This window comes from Vulpes vulpes, chromosome 13, assembly GCF_048418805.1.
Source record: "Vulpes vulpes isolate BD-2025 chromosome 13, VulVul3, whole genome shotgun sequence".
NCBI lineage: Eukaryota > Metazoa > Chordata > Mammalia > Carnivora > Canidae > Vulpes > Vulpes vulpes.
Window position 1 is genome coordinate 104,951,111 of NC_132792.1, and position 14,045 is coordinate 104,965,155.

The 14,045-nt window shown below is 35.8% G+C and overlaps 1 long non-coding RNA gene across 1 annotated transcript; it reads right to left on the minus strand.

Moving 5' to 3' along the window:
- Window positions 1-228: 228 nt before the first annotated feature.
- LOC112918814 (uncharacterized) lies at window positions 229-7,523 on the minus strand. Its single transcript, XR_003234762.2, has 3 exons — window positions 6,072-7,523; window positions 1,983-2,033; window positions 229-1,419 (listed from the first exon to the last, which is right to left on the minus strand). It is a non-coding gene; the product is annotated as an uncharacterized lncRNA (long non-coding RNA).
- Window positions 7,524-14,045: the final 6,522 nt, after the last annotated feature.

The following is a 14,045-nucleotide window of genomic DNA, read 5'->3' on the forward strand; positions in this document are numbered from 1 at the left end:
CACAGTACATACATTTTTTGACATTTCAATTATTGTAGATAAATCATTGCATTGATATAAATTCTGAAATAAATTGTGAAATATGTAGACATAGGTGATTAAAATTTTAGGGAATTGGGCACTCGTTCTTGCTTGACTGTGTGGCAGGAAGGGTTCTTTCCAGAAAAAGGCACTTGTATCTTTCTTTTCAGTGATTTTATTTTCTGACTTAATAGAATATTTCTGATCTTTTACATTACTACAGAACAAGACCGTGATTTATATTTGACAACTTACATAGCTGTTTTCATGTAGTTTTAACACTTATCAAAAAATTTTTTTTTTATTTATAGCCCATGGGGAGGAAGAGTTTGAAGGCCTCAAGGAAGTTTGTGGTGCTAAGCAACACTTCTATTCATGTACATGCCCTCCCATTCTATGCTTTTACTCAGGAGCCCATAATATCTTGGTACTTATGAATAAATCTAAACAGCATAGTTAGAGAACAGCTTAATCTTATTTACACAGTATTCTTTATTTCATTGCTTCTTTGTTATCTAAAAGTATAATACAATTCAGCAGAAAAATGTGTGCAGTCAGGAATAAATTTCTTGATTACTCAGAGTAACAAACGCAAAAAAAAAAAAAAAAGGTAACAGTTTTACTTAAATCCTTTGATTTTATTCTGTAAGTTTTTATTCCAATCCTCGGTAATCTTCAAAAAGTTTCATTTACTTGTCCAACTTCCATATTTTAAAGAGAATTAGTCAGGCTTTTATCTGTTCATTTTAAACGAATCTTGCAGAATGCAATCATAAACAGCTCTGAAAAGTTGGTTTAAGTGTTAGACCATTAATTAGAAACTAATAATGAACCTAGTTATTGGATTTTTTTAAGTTACTATAGCTACTAACTCTAATTTGAGTCAGGAGTTTCTTAATTGTGTATTATAAGAATTGATGAACTTAATTGCCTCCTAAAAGCTCCCACAGGCAGTATATATCTTTTATGAAGAATCAATAAATCACAGAGAACTAATAATTTACCATCTCTCTGTTTAGGAAAATATGAGCATGAAAAATCTTTCCCTCTAGTATATGAGAATTTTTAACAAGAATAGTCTGGTAATAAGTGTTAAATTTTTTTCGTTATTAGATCACTTTGAATTCCATAGTTTAGATTTTTACCATCAACTGGCAATTCCAATTAGGTCTTTCTTGACATAGGCAGAAATCGTATATTTGTGACAAAATGAAATTAGCCATTAAAAATGTTATTCTCTCTCAGTCTAAATATAACATAAAATACAATATTTACCTGTCTGCTTTCAGGCTAAACAGAAATAAAAATTCCAGATCCTTAGAAGTTTCCAATAAATGAAGTCAAATAAAAGACGGCAAGTTGCCCTGGCCACTTGTGAAAAAAGTGTTCCTACCCAATCTGTAAACAAATAGAAATTCATTACTAGATAGCTTGAAAGAGACAGATTACCCAGAATTTATGGGAGAGTAATTTCTTTCCTTCAAGGCATGATAATGAATCTCCATTATCCCACATTTTTAGTTTACCCTTGGTCCTCAGAAATTGGAACGATGATTATAGGCTGCAGTGAAAAATAGCTCCCATATTCTTTCTTTGATTTTCTTACATACCAGGAAATGGGTTTCCCTTTGCACTTACCTTTGCTGAGTACATGTTTTTAGAGATGAATGTACCACATGTTAACATTTTGTCTAAAGGTTAGTCCCTGTTATTATATTATTACTAATTTCTAGAGTAAGAAATTAAAAAGATAAGCAGTTCTCAACTTAAAAGCACATTATCCTTGTCCCTTACTTTTGTCTGGTTTAAAATTTCAAATATTCTTTCCCATAGAAGTACTATTACAAAGAGCTGCCTGGTTCCTGAAAAGATCAAGTTCCACTGTCAGATTCATACAAGCAGGATAACACTGGTTGGTGACGTAACCAGGGGCAACTTGATTGTGGCTACAGATGACCTACCTCTCTGGTGCCAACATCAAGGCAATCTGTGCAGAAGCTGGCCTGATGGCCCTGAGAAAACATAGAATGAGAGCAACGAATGAAGATTTTTAAAAAATCTGAAGAAAATGTTATTTATAAGAAACAAAAAAGCACCCTTGAAAGGTTTATCTCTTCCAAACCACAGTTGCCTCCAAGGAAATGGTTGGGATTCAATTGGAGCAGTTGCCCAGAAGAATCCATGTTTCAGTTTGTTGTCATTAGCAACACATCTTATCTATTTTTGTCCACATGAAGTGTAGGATCCCCCCGGACTGCCTTCATCTGTTACTCTCATCCAATGCCCTCTTCCCAATAAAGCATGCTCTTTCTCAAAATCAAAGGACTAAAACCAAAAAGCCTGCTCCATAAGGTACCTAACCAGTAGAAGTATAAACTTCTAATATCAAAACTATAGGTTAAGTTCATCATCTTCTATTAAATTTTCTTTGTAATCTGCTAACACAGCCCAAGACTTCATTTTTGCAAATCTATACAAGAGGAGATACGTATGTGAGTATTAAATCCAGCATTATTTGGGATACAAAAAACTTGGGAACTACACAAATGTCTACTGATAGGTGAACGGAAGTAGATAAATATTACATGTAGATTCATTTAGACAAAGTTATAAATTAGAATATTTATACAATTCAATTCAATAATATATCAACTTTAACATAAATGAAATATATCTACAGGTGCCTGCATGGATAAACCTCAAGACATATCATTGACAGGAAAAATGTGGATTACATAATAATAATATATAATATATATATAATAAATATAATTTAGGTAATGTTTGAAACTACTTTAAATGGTATATATTTGTTGGCCAATATGTGTATATATAGTAAAAATAAATAAGCACAATGGTAAGAACATTACACTCACTTGAGAATGGTAGTCACTTCTAGAAAGGAAGGATGGCAAGTAATTTTAGATCAGAAGAGATAGACTTTCAAATATATCTGCAATATTTCTTTCTTATTTTATTTTTAAGATTTTATTTATTTATTCATGAGAGACACAGAGAGAGAGAGAGAGAGAGAGAGAGGCAGAGACACAGGCAGAGGGAGAAGCAGGCTCCATGTAAGGAGCCAATGTGGAACTCGATCCCTAGTCTCCAGGATCACACCCTGGGCTGCAGGCGGCACTAAACCACTTCACCACTGGGGCTGCCCTATTTCTTTCTTTTTAAATCTCATCCTTTCAGTTCAGTCCATGAAGCCAAAGTTATTTTTCTATTAATTTTTCTTACAATTAAATATTCATAAAAGCAATGAACCAAAAAAAGGTTGTACCAATTTGTATGATCACCAAAAGTCTATGAAAATCCATATTCAACTACAAGAACACCAGTAACTGGTATTATTTTTCTTTATAATCTGTCCTCATTTGATATGTGAAAAATTATATCTGTATGTAGTTTTTATTTGTATATTTCAGTTGGAATTGGAGCTTGCTATTTATTTATGCATTTATTAGTCATTGGATTTATTAATCTATACATAATCTATGCCATTTGTCCATTTTCTTTGGGGAGTTTCTTGTCAACTTACATGAATTCTTTGTATATAAAAGATGTTATTCACTACTGGGTATTTGCCCAAAGAAAATGAAAACACTAATTAAAAAAGATACATACACCACTATGTTTATTGCAGCATTATTTACAATGCTCAAGATATAGAAGCATCCTAAGTGTCCACTGATAGATGAATGAATAAGGAAGATGTGAGATATATAGATATAGATAGATATAGATATAGATATATAAAAGACTGAGATATTGACATTTGTGACAACATAGATGGATCTAGAGGGTATTATGCTAAGTGAGAAAAATCAGACAGAGAAAGACAAATACCATGTGATTTCACTTACATGTGGAATCTAAAAAACAAAATAAGGCAGCCGGGGGGCTCAGCAGTTTAGCGCCACCTTCAGCCCAGGGCATGATCCTGGAGACCCGGGATTGAGTCCCATGTTGGGCTCCCTGCGTGGAGCCTGTTTCTCCCTCTGCCTGTGTCTCTGCCTCTCTCTCTCTCTCTGTCTCTCATGAATAAATAAATAAAATCTTTTAAAAAAAATGAACAAAGAAAGCAGAAACAGACGCATAAATACATAGAACATACTGATGGTTGCCAGAGAGGTAGGGGTTGGAGGGTGAACAAATGGATGAGGGGGAGTAGGAGATTCAGGCTTCCAGTTATGGAATGATTATGTCCCAAGGATGAAAGGTACAGCATAGGGAATATAGTCAATGGTATAGTAATAGCTTCATATGGTGACACGTGGTTGCTAAACTGTGGTAAGCACAAAATTATGTATTGACTTTTTTTAAAAAAAGATTTTATTTATTTATTCATGAGAGACACAGAGACACAGGCAGAGGGAGAAGCAGGCTCCATGCAGGGAGCCCGATGTGGGACTCGATCCCAGGTCTCCAGGATCACACCCCATAACGCAACGCTAAACCACTGCGCCACCGGGGCTGCCCAGGTATGTATAGACTTACCGAATCACTATGTATGTCTTAAACTAATGTAACATTGTGTTTCAACTAAATAAAATATTATTCCTTCTTCTGCCATCCTTACTATAAATATTTTCCCTTAAATCAGTGTATTTCAAAAGCAATTCTTTTTTTTTTTTAAAGATTTTATTTATTCATGAGAGACACAGAGAGAAAGGCAGACAAGGCAGAAGGAGAAACAGGCTGCTCGCAGGGGGCTTGATGCGGGACTCAATTCCCAGATGGGATCATGCCCTGAGCTTGATGCTTCATGCCCTGAAGACAGATGCTCAATGGCTGAGCCACCCAGGCATTCCACTAAAGCAATTCTTCGAAGTATCAAACAATGAACACGTATGGTAGTTAGATAATCAGTATTTAAGTGGTTCTAAGATAATAGTGTGCATGATTCATTTTGAAGTCCAGAGCAAAGTCAATTTAAGTATTTCTTTGAAACTATTTTTATTTAAATCCAAGTTAACTGAATTTTCTATACTGTATTATTCCCATTGACTTAGATTCCAATATACTTTTCCGATGTGAAGAAAAAGAATGGAGCTAGTAGCCTTTATGATAATTGAACATAACCTTGACTATTGTCCAAATAAGTGGTGTCTCACTGGAAATATCATCTGTTGGAGGCTGACAGCAGAAAATTAGTTGACAACTGCTGCTTTAATTAACAGAACTAGTGGAAAGTCCACATGATACATGGTGAGCCTTCATATTATAGTGATCAGTTACATAATTGCTTGGCTTCTCTATTAGATTATAAGCTCTATGCAAACAGACTTGACTGTCTTGCTCATCCTTGTATTCTGGTACATAACTGTTGAATACTTGGATGAATGAGTAGTAAGAATAAAACTATCATGTGGTATATTCACTACATGCTGCCTTAACAGTTAAAATAAGAGTAGTAGAAATTCACATTTCTGTTTGCTTGTATGTGACTTTGCTCATGAAATTTTACCATGAACGCTTAAATGAATCAAATGTTCAGAAACAATCGTCCAAACTCTTAAAAATACTATTACTTATTTATTTAAAAAAAAACTTTTTTATTCTATTTGTTTCTTTCTACCTAATTTAAAATACACATTGAGTAGAAAGTAAAAAAAAAATCTCCTGAGAAACCTTGCTATTTTCCTCTTGTCACATAAATAAATTTTATTTCTGTCAAATTAACACAGTATCTTGAGTTTAGACTCAAAATTAATTACATATACACCCTGCAGGTAAAGAGCTATCACAAATAAAGACCCTGGTCAATATGTTATATAGTTTTATACTGTTTTATTCATCTCATTCCAATGAAATGTCTTGACCAGGAATCCTGAACATTGCCTACACTTGTTTATAAAATATATTTCCTTCTTTGGTTTTCCTTATAAAGTGGCACTTGCCACTCCCCCCAATCCCGTTACCCTTCCTTACATCAATTATCCCAGTACATGCTACTAAAGAAAGAGGCAGCAAGATATTCAGGCAATCTCTCTCAGATGAGACACACCATGGAGCAGCTACCATGGTACCATGTTTGGACTCACCTGGACTGTTCCAGGAACGCAGTTTCATCAGTTCTTCCCAAATGGATAAGATTTAAATTTGTCAAACTCACAGGGCACTGTTCAGAAAACCAGAATGCTGGTTTATTAATTTAAATTACAACACACATCAATACTTTTTCCCACTAGCCAAGGCAAATCTTTTTTGATAAATCAGACATTTAGGAAGTGAATTGGAAAAATCTATTCAGTGCACATAAAATAGTAGATCATTGGACATTCTTGAAAACTATTTCTCTCAGGTTAAAGGGAAGTCTAGCAGTGTGTCACAATAGAGAAACCTTCTCTAGAGACAGAATGCTCAAGCTGTCACATAAACACCTTTCTAGAAGGTGCTGCAAATGCATATAGATCCATCCTGCTTGCTTTTTAACAGACATAAAAAAGCAACAATATAAAGCATAAATCAATGCATGTTTTTCTATATTACAGCATCCTGTGCATCACTGACATTAAAGCTATGTTTTTTTGCATTTGTATTTTGTATATATGTGTAAGTAGTCAATGAAAGGTAGATGCTCTCATTATACTTTTGCATAATGATGGCTGTAATGGATAGAAATAATAGTCTACTTCAATCTTTATACAAACTAAAAATTTCAAAGGTTCAGATCTGGGTCAAATAAACTTCTTACTGGGATGCTTGGGTGGCTCAGCGGTTGAGCATCTGCCTTTGGCGCAGGGCGTGATCCCGGGGTCCGGGATTGAGTCCCAAATTGGGCTCCCTGCAGGGAGCCTGCTTTTCCCTCTGCCTATGTCTCTGCCTCTCTCTCTGTGTCTCTCATGAATAAATAAATAAAATCTTTAAAAAAAATTTCTTACTAAATTTCTTACTAAAACATCATAGTGCATGTCATGTGTATATACAGAAAATGTAGACAATGTTTTACTTCTTAGTTTTATCAATATATTTACATCACTTTAATGTCAGTTATTTTTTAAAGTTCAATTTTGGTGACAAAATTATGTTTATGACTCATTTGAAAAATATCTAGTAAAATTTGAGACTGAATTCTATGATGACAGTGACTATAATCATTAATAATTTATCTCCTACTAGATTAATGATTTCATGCTAGATAGTCTAGGAGAGACACATAAATATTAGGAATACAAATCATGTTATCATACTCTTCATATAATATGTGAAATATAGTAGTAACGAGATAGTTTGAGTAAGCATTATAAAACAAAGCCTACAATACTGACTCCACATTCATTTGTTGACATATTTCCATTCATTTTAAAGCCAACTCTGATAATCCCCTAGTTAATTCTGTTATACAAAATTTCTCATCATTAAAGCTAAATATTTTCAATCTTAGGAGATTTTACTGTGGTCAATGTCACACTCAGCTGTCGGTTGGGGCAGCCTGGGTGGCCCAGCGGTTTAGCGCCACCTTCGGCCGAGGGCCTGATCCTGGAGACCCGGGATCAAGTCCCACATCAGGCTCCCTGCATGGAGCCTGCTTCTCCCTCTGCCTGTGTCTCTGCCTCTCTGCCCACCCCCCCGCCCCGTCTCTCATGAATAAATAAATAAAATCTTTAAAAAAAATAAAATGTATGCAAATTGTTAAAAAAAAAAAAAAGAAGTCGGTTGCCACCCTGGCATCCATACCTTCTATTCTTTGTCAATAATACTCTGATTTTCCTTGGAGACTTTATTCCTTCCAAATCTTTAGCCATATGGCTGAGATGGGAATGGTGCCTATGTCCAACCTTTGAATTAAGTTCTGCAATTGGTTCAAGAATGGAAATATAGAGAACAAGTCTCATGTGCACAAACTACAATAATTGATCTCTTTTTAGATGATATGTTTTACCTTAAGTATTTTGTAAACAGAAGGAGAGGCACCATATAGAGCCTGAGAATAAAGCTAACCCAAGTGGAAGCAGAGAGACAAAAGAGAAGCCAGATCTTGGTGATAATTGTTTAAACAGGTGGTGGGACCAGTCCTCACCCAGAACTAGCTGTACCACTGGCCTTTGAAGATAAAGCCAGTGTATAACTCTTTTGTTCATTTGTTTGTTTTAGCTGTTTGAATTTCATTTTCCATTGCACGTAACTAAAAGAGTTTTAACTGACATAGAAACTGACAACCTGATTTCAGAATTATATGAGGTTATGACATGTATGCATCTAAGAGATAACACAGCAGATCAAGTTATTTCTGCATTTAAAAAAGTTATTGAATACCTACTTATTCCAAGCTATATAGTAATGCTGAGGTGACAGGGTAAACAAAATATTCATGGCTCTTCCCTCAGAATGTTCTGCTTAAAAAAATTTCATTCACTTTGATTTTGAAAGGGCTTTGAAGAAGAGGACTAGAAGCTCCAGGAGGCTGATCACAGGGGAATAGACCTGCTCTGGGCTGTATTAATTCCCTCAAGCTGCCCTGGTAACTACAAATTGGGTGGCTTGAAACAACAGAAATCTATTCTCTCAGTTCTAGAAGCCAGAATTCAAAAACCAAGGCGTTGCCAGGACCTTTGAAGGTTTTAAGGAAAACTTTTTCACTGCCTCTCCCTGACTGTTGGTAGCTGCAGCAATCCCTGGGATTCCTTGGCTGGGAGCTGTCTCACTCCAAACTCTGCTTCCAGTGTCATATGGGCTTCTTCCCTGTGTCTCTGTGCCCCCAAATCTTTCTCTCGTTGGGGGATCAGGACTCCAATGTATCTTTTTGTCTGACACAATTATCCACCACAGGGTGTTAGGTAAGACTTCCTTGTCTGAGGTGATCATCCTGAGCAGACATCCAAGAATGGGAAATGAAAAACAGGGACATGTATTTTGCTGTAGGATGCATTTGCTGCCGTTCCCATTATTTCTGTCACAACCCATCCTTGCTCCTGTATTACCTTCCTGTCTTTCATCTGCAATCCCGATACTGTAAGAGAGAGAGAAACCATGGAAGGGCAATTCCTAATGATGATAACAGAATCTCTTGGGCAGTCACTGAGCCACATGATAAATGAATCCTGCTTGCGCATTTATTTCTTGAAAAATATTTTTTTCAAAACTTTTGTTTAGAATAGGGGGTAGAGGGCAGCCCCAGTGGCCCAGCGGTTTAGCACTGCCTTCAGCCTGGGGTATGATCCTGGAGACCTGGGATCGAGTCCCATGTGAGGCTCCCTGCATGGAGCCTGCTTCTTCCTCTGCCTGTGTCTCTGCCTCTCTCTCTCTCTCTCTCTCTCTCTCTCTCTCTCATTTGTCATGAATAAATAAAATCTTAAAAAAAAAGAATAGGGGGTAGAGCAATTAGGAATTTCTCTCTTTTTTTCCCGGAACATAAGACTGTATTTAATAGTTGTTTTGATCCTGGAAGAAATAAGCAAGTAATCTGTTTTCTACCTTTAATTTTCACTGCTAATGTTAAACTATTAGCATATAAATTTTGTTAATTGCAGAAACTGCTTTAAAATTTTCTCAACTCAATGTTCTCAAAACAAAATTTAGACACTTTGCTGTGAACATTTCCAGAGAAACCCTATGTTTAGTCATCTCACATCAATGAGTTCCCTCAGTGACTAAGAGATTTTCTTCAGAACATAAACAGCCATGTCCCATGTAACTTTCCTCCTTCTCACCTGCCTACTAGTGGTAGACTTTATTGTCTTTTCTCCCACAGATGACTGGCACATGAGCTTTATTTAATACTTTAATACTTACTGACTGGCTGCAGGAATGGGTTGATCATGGAGGAGGGACAGCACTGCCACTGTTTTGCCTGCCCCTACGTGCACAACATCACCCACAAGGTAAGCAATCAGAAGTAATCAAAGCTCAAAGAACTGGATGATGTGCTTGGTGGAGCAGCTGTCTGGGAGAATGTTGACTCTACCACACAGTCATGACCTAAATGTGAACATCCTCGTGACTATTTCATGTAGCTTCAGACCCGCTCTGCAGACGAGTCAATGATCACCTTCTACAAGTGCTGCAATGCTCAGTATGGACACCGCTGGAGGGTCTAGGGCCAGGATCCAGCTGTGTCATTGTCTGCATACCTTGTTCCCTAGGGTGGATTCACAGCCAGGAGTGTGAACTGTTTGTCCTGAAGCATCTCTGCTGACGTGGCCGAAAGCTTACCCTTTCATCAGAGGCTGGTCAGGGTACCAGCCCATCTGGGAGTCAGCGGATGAGCTCATTTATGTCCAGGGGGATTGTGTGTGTGGGGAAGGGTATCCATAAGTAAGTGCACTCTGTTTAATGTCCTGCTTGTGGATCTTGTACATATATTGGCTAATTGACATCTTTTCACCATTACCCTTCTTAAGTATGCACTCTGTTTTCACAATTAATAAAATAAAATTTTATAATATAGTACATTAGATGTATCTAAGTATTTAACTGTTAATTGTAAACTTATCATCTATTCTGAATATTTAATTAAAATGGAAAATCTAAAAAAAATACTGACCATGGGAAAAACAAGCTAAAATTAAATTTTGAAAAAAAATTACAACTTGAGTTGTATGTGTCACTTCCAAATCAGCCAAAAAATGTATTTTTTCTACTATTTAAACAAATGTCACCATGAACATAAAACATTTTATTAAGGTTGTGAAACCAAAGTACTTAAGATATTATGTATATACAGAATCTCACTATTATTTATTGAATCAGGTACTTTACTACATGCATTTCGCTGTCTGATATTCATAACCACTTTAAGAATAAAATATTATTACCTTTACTTCATGGATGAAGAAAGATGAGACCCAAGGTCACATAGCAAATAGAAAATAAAAACTTAGGCCTGTCTAATGTTAAAGTAAGTGTTTTTTCCATTAATGCCACCCTAATTCTTTCCCAAGGTCTTATGGAGAAAATTACACCCATGTTTTTTAATGTATATACTACATTTTCTTTTAACCAAAAATCCAGTAGCTTCTAGGGGACTGCTTTTAGTTATGTGCTCTCATAAAACTAATGTTCTTGAAACAAATCTTCCTCATCATCATTAGTGAAAATACTTTTTAGTACCCATTTTGTGCACAATTCTAGACAAAATGCTGATATCATTGAAAGCATGGAAAAAACAGACCCTGCCCTTGAGGGATTTATCTATAAAGGAAGTCAGGACACCTAAGGTTATTATCGAATCTACGTTTCTTAACTGACTGTTGTTCCTTGGAGAAGATCTAAATTCATTAACAAGAATGCATGATCTAGTTTCACCTCCACTCTTTAGCTTTAATCTTTTCCACAGATGATACTCTTTGCTCCTCCCCAAATTCTAATATATAGTCACATCAAAATTCAAGTTCCTAAACCGCTATCCTACCCTTGCCAGTATCTCTGCCACCTCTGGCAGTCATTTGGCCAGGTTTGCTATTATCATCCATGACTAAACTATAAACTCCACCATGATATTGCTTAGAACATAAAATATGCTCATCTATTAGACTTGCAAAGACACTAATGCCTTTCCTTGTCAAAGCACTGGTTGGTTGGCAAATTGGTTGATTCTTTTTTTTAATTGGTTGATTCTTTAAAAGAATTAATACACTGAGGAACAGATTTTCTATAACCAAATACAATGACTCTATGACCATGCCTACCCCAAGGAGAAATTCCCAATATCCCGTCATAGCATAGCCTATCATGGAAAACAAACAAACAAAAAAAGCTTTTAAATCTTTTTGTAGAGAATTGGTTTTTAAAATAATCTTACTTAATCAAAGAGATGCCCCTCTATGCCTTTAAAAAAAAATCTATAGATTGATCATACAACTTTAAACTGCAGTGATTGAAGAAAATCATTTATCCATCTCTTCTAATTCTGTCTCCCATGCAAACATTCTTTCGTAAAAGCTAAAAATAATTTCACTGATCAACTAATTTTACTTTCATAACTGTTAACAATGATAGTAATAATGTGATAGCACAATTAATGCAATGTAATTCCAAGCTTGGAATTTTTTTTAAAGATTTTATTTATTCATGAGAGACACAGAGAGAGAGGTAGAGACACAGGCAGAGAGAGAAGCAGGCTCCATGCGGAGCCTAACGTGGGACTGGATCCCAGGTCTCCAGGATCAAGCCCTGAGCTGAAGGCGGCGCTAAACCACTAAGCCCCCTGCGCTGCCCCAAGTTTGGAATTTTTAAGTGATACCAAAACTGTAAAGTTTTAAATTACAATTTAATGCTTTTTTTCCTTTTCTAGGTGTTGGCCTTACATTTCTTCTAAATAAAGAGTAGTGCTCATTAAATTTAACTTGAAATAAATTAAAATCTTACAAGTAATACCTAAAACCATGAAACTCCTTAAGGAAAACAGGAAAACAAAATCATTGACATGGATCTTGGTAATGATTGGAAATCACATCTAATATACAAATAACAAAATCAAAAACAAGTGGGACTACAAATAGCTAATAGAGTTTCTATTAGCTACAAATAGCTAATAGAGTTTCCTCACAACAAAAGAAACCATCAACAAAGTGAAAAGAACCTATAGAATGAGAAAAAAAAATATTTGTAAACCATATATCTGATAAGGGATTAATATTATATTATATATAATATATATAGAATATACATCCTATATATATATTCTATCTATATATCCTATATATAGATATATATCCTATGTATATATAATATATATATATAAACTCATACAACTCAAAGCAAAAAATGTTAATCCAATTTAAAAATGAGCAAAAGACCCGAACATTTTCCAAAGAAAATATATAAATGACCAACAGATACATGAAAAGATGCTCAATATCAGTATCACTGGTTATTCAGAAAATGCAAATTAAAATGAAAGTGAAATATCATCTCATAACTGTTACAATAGCCATCATCAAAGAGACAAGAGATGACAAGGAGTGTGTAGGGGGCTCAGTCAGTTAAACCTCAGACTCTTGATTTCAGGGTCATGGGATCAAGCCCTATTTTAGGTTCCTTCCTCAGCAGGGAGCCTGCTGAGATTCCCCCTTTCTCTCTCTCTACCCTCCCCCTGCTCCCACACACACTCTCTCTCTCTCAAATAAATAAAATCTTAAAAAAGATTATCTATTCTCCCCCTGCCCTTCCCCACTCATGCTCTCTCTCTTTCTCTCTCAAAAAAAAAAAAAAAAAAAAAGTTGATAAATGCTGATGTCGATGTGGAAAAAAGGAAAATTGTGTCCTGTTGGTTGGTGTGCAAACATGCAGCCACTACAGAAAACAGTACAGAGATTCGTCAAAAAATTAAAAATAGAACTACCATATGATCCAGTAATTCCACTTCTGGGAATATATCCAAAGGAAACAAAAATATGAATGTGAAAGGTAACTGCACCCCCATGTTCACAGCAGCACTGTTTACACAAGCCAAAACATGGAAATATCTAAGTGTACCTCAGTAGATGAATTGATAAAGAAGTTGTGGTATATATAACCACACACAATGGAATCTTATTCAGCCATTGGAGGTGGGAGGAAATCCTACCATTTGAGACATCATGGATGGACCTTGAAGGAGTTATACTAAGTGCAATAAGTCAGAGAAAGACAAATAACCATGATCTCACTTACATGTGGAATCTTAACAACAACAAAATAAAAACCAAAGACCCAAACACCAAACTCAGAAAATGAAAACAGATTGGGGGGGTGGGGGCAGCACTGGGAGAGGGGGAATTGGAGGAAAGTGTTTAATGGGTATAAACTTACTTCCAGTCATAACAAGTACTAGGGATGTAATGTACAACATGATGCCTATAGCTAACACTGCTGTGTTATTTACACAGTACACAGGTAAGTTGTTAAGAGAGTAGATCCCAGGGATGTCCAAGTGGATTAGTCCTTTGAGGTTGAGCATGTGCCTTTGGCTCAGGTCATTATCTCAGGGATCAAGCCCCATGTCAGGCTCTCTGCTCTCTCTGCAGCAACCCCTCTTTGTGCCTGCTCTTTCTCTCTCTGTCAAATAAATAAATAAAATCTTTTTTTAAAAATCT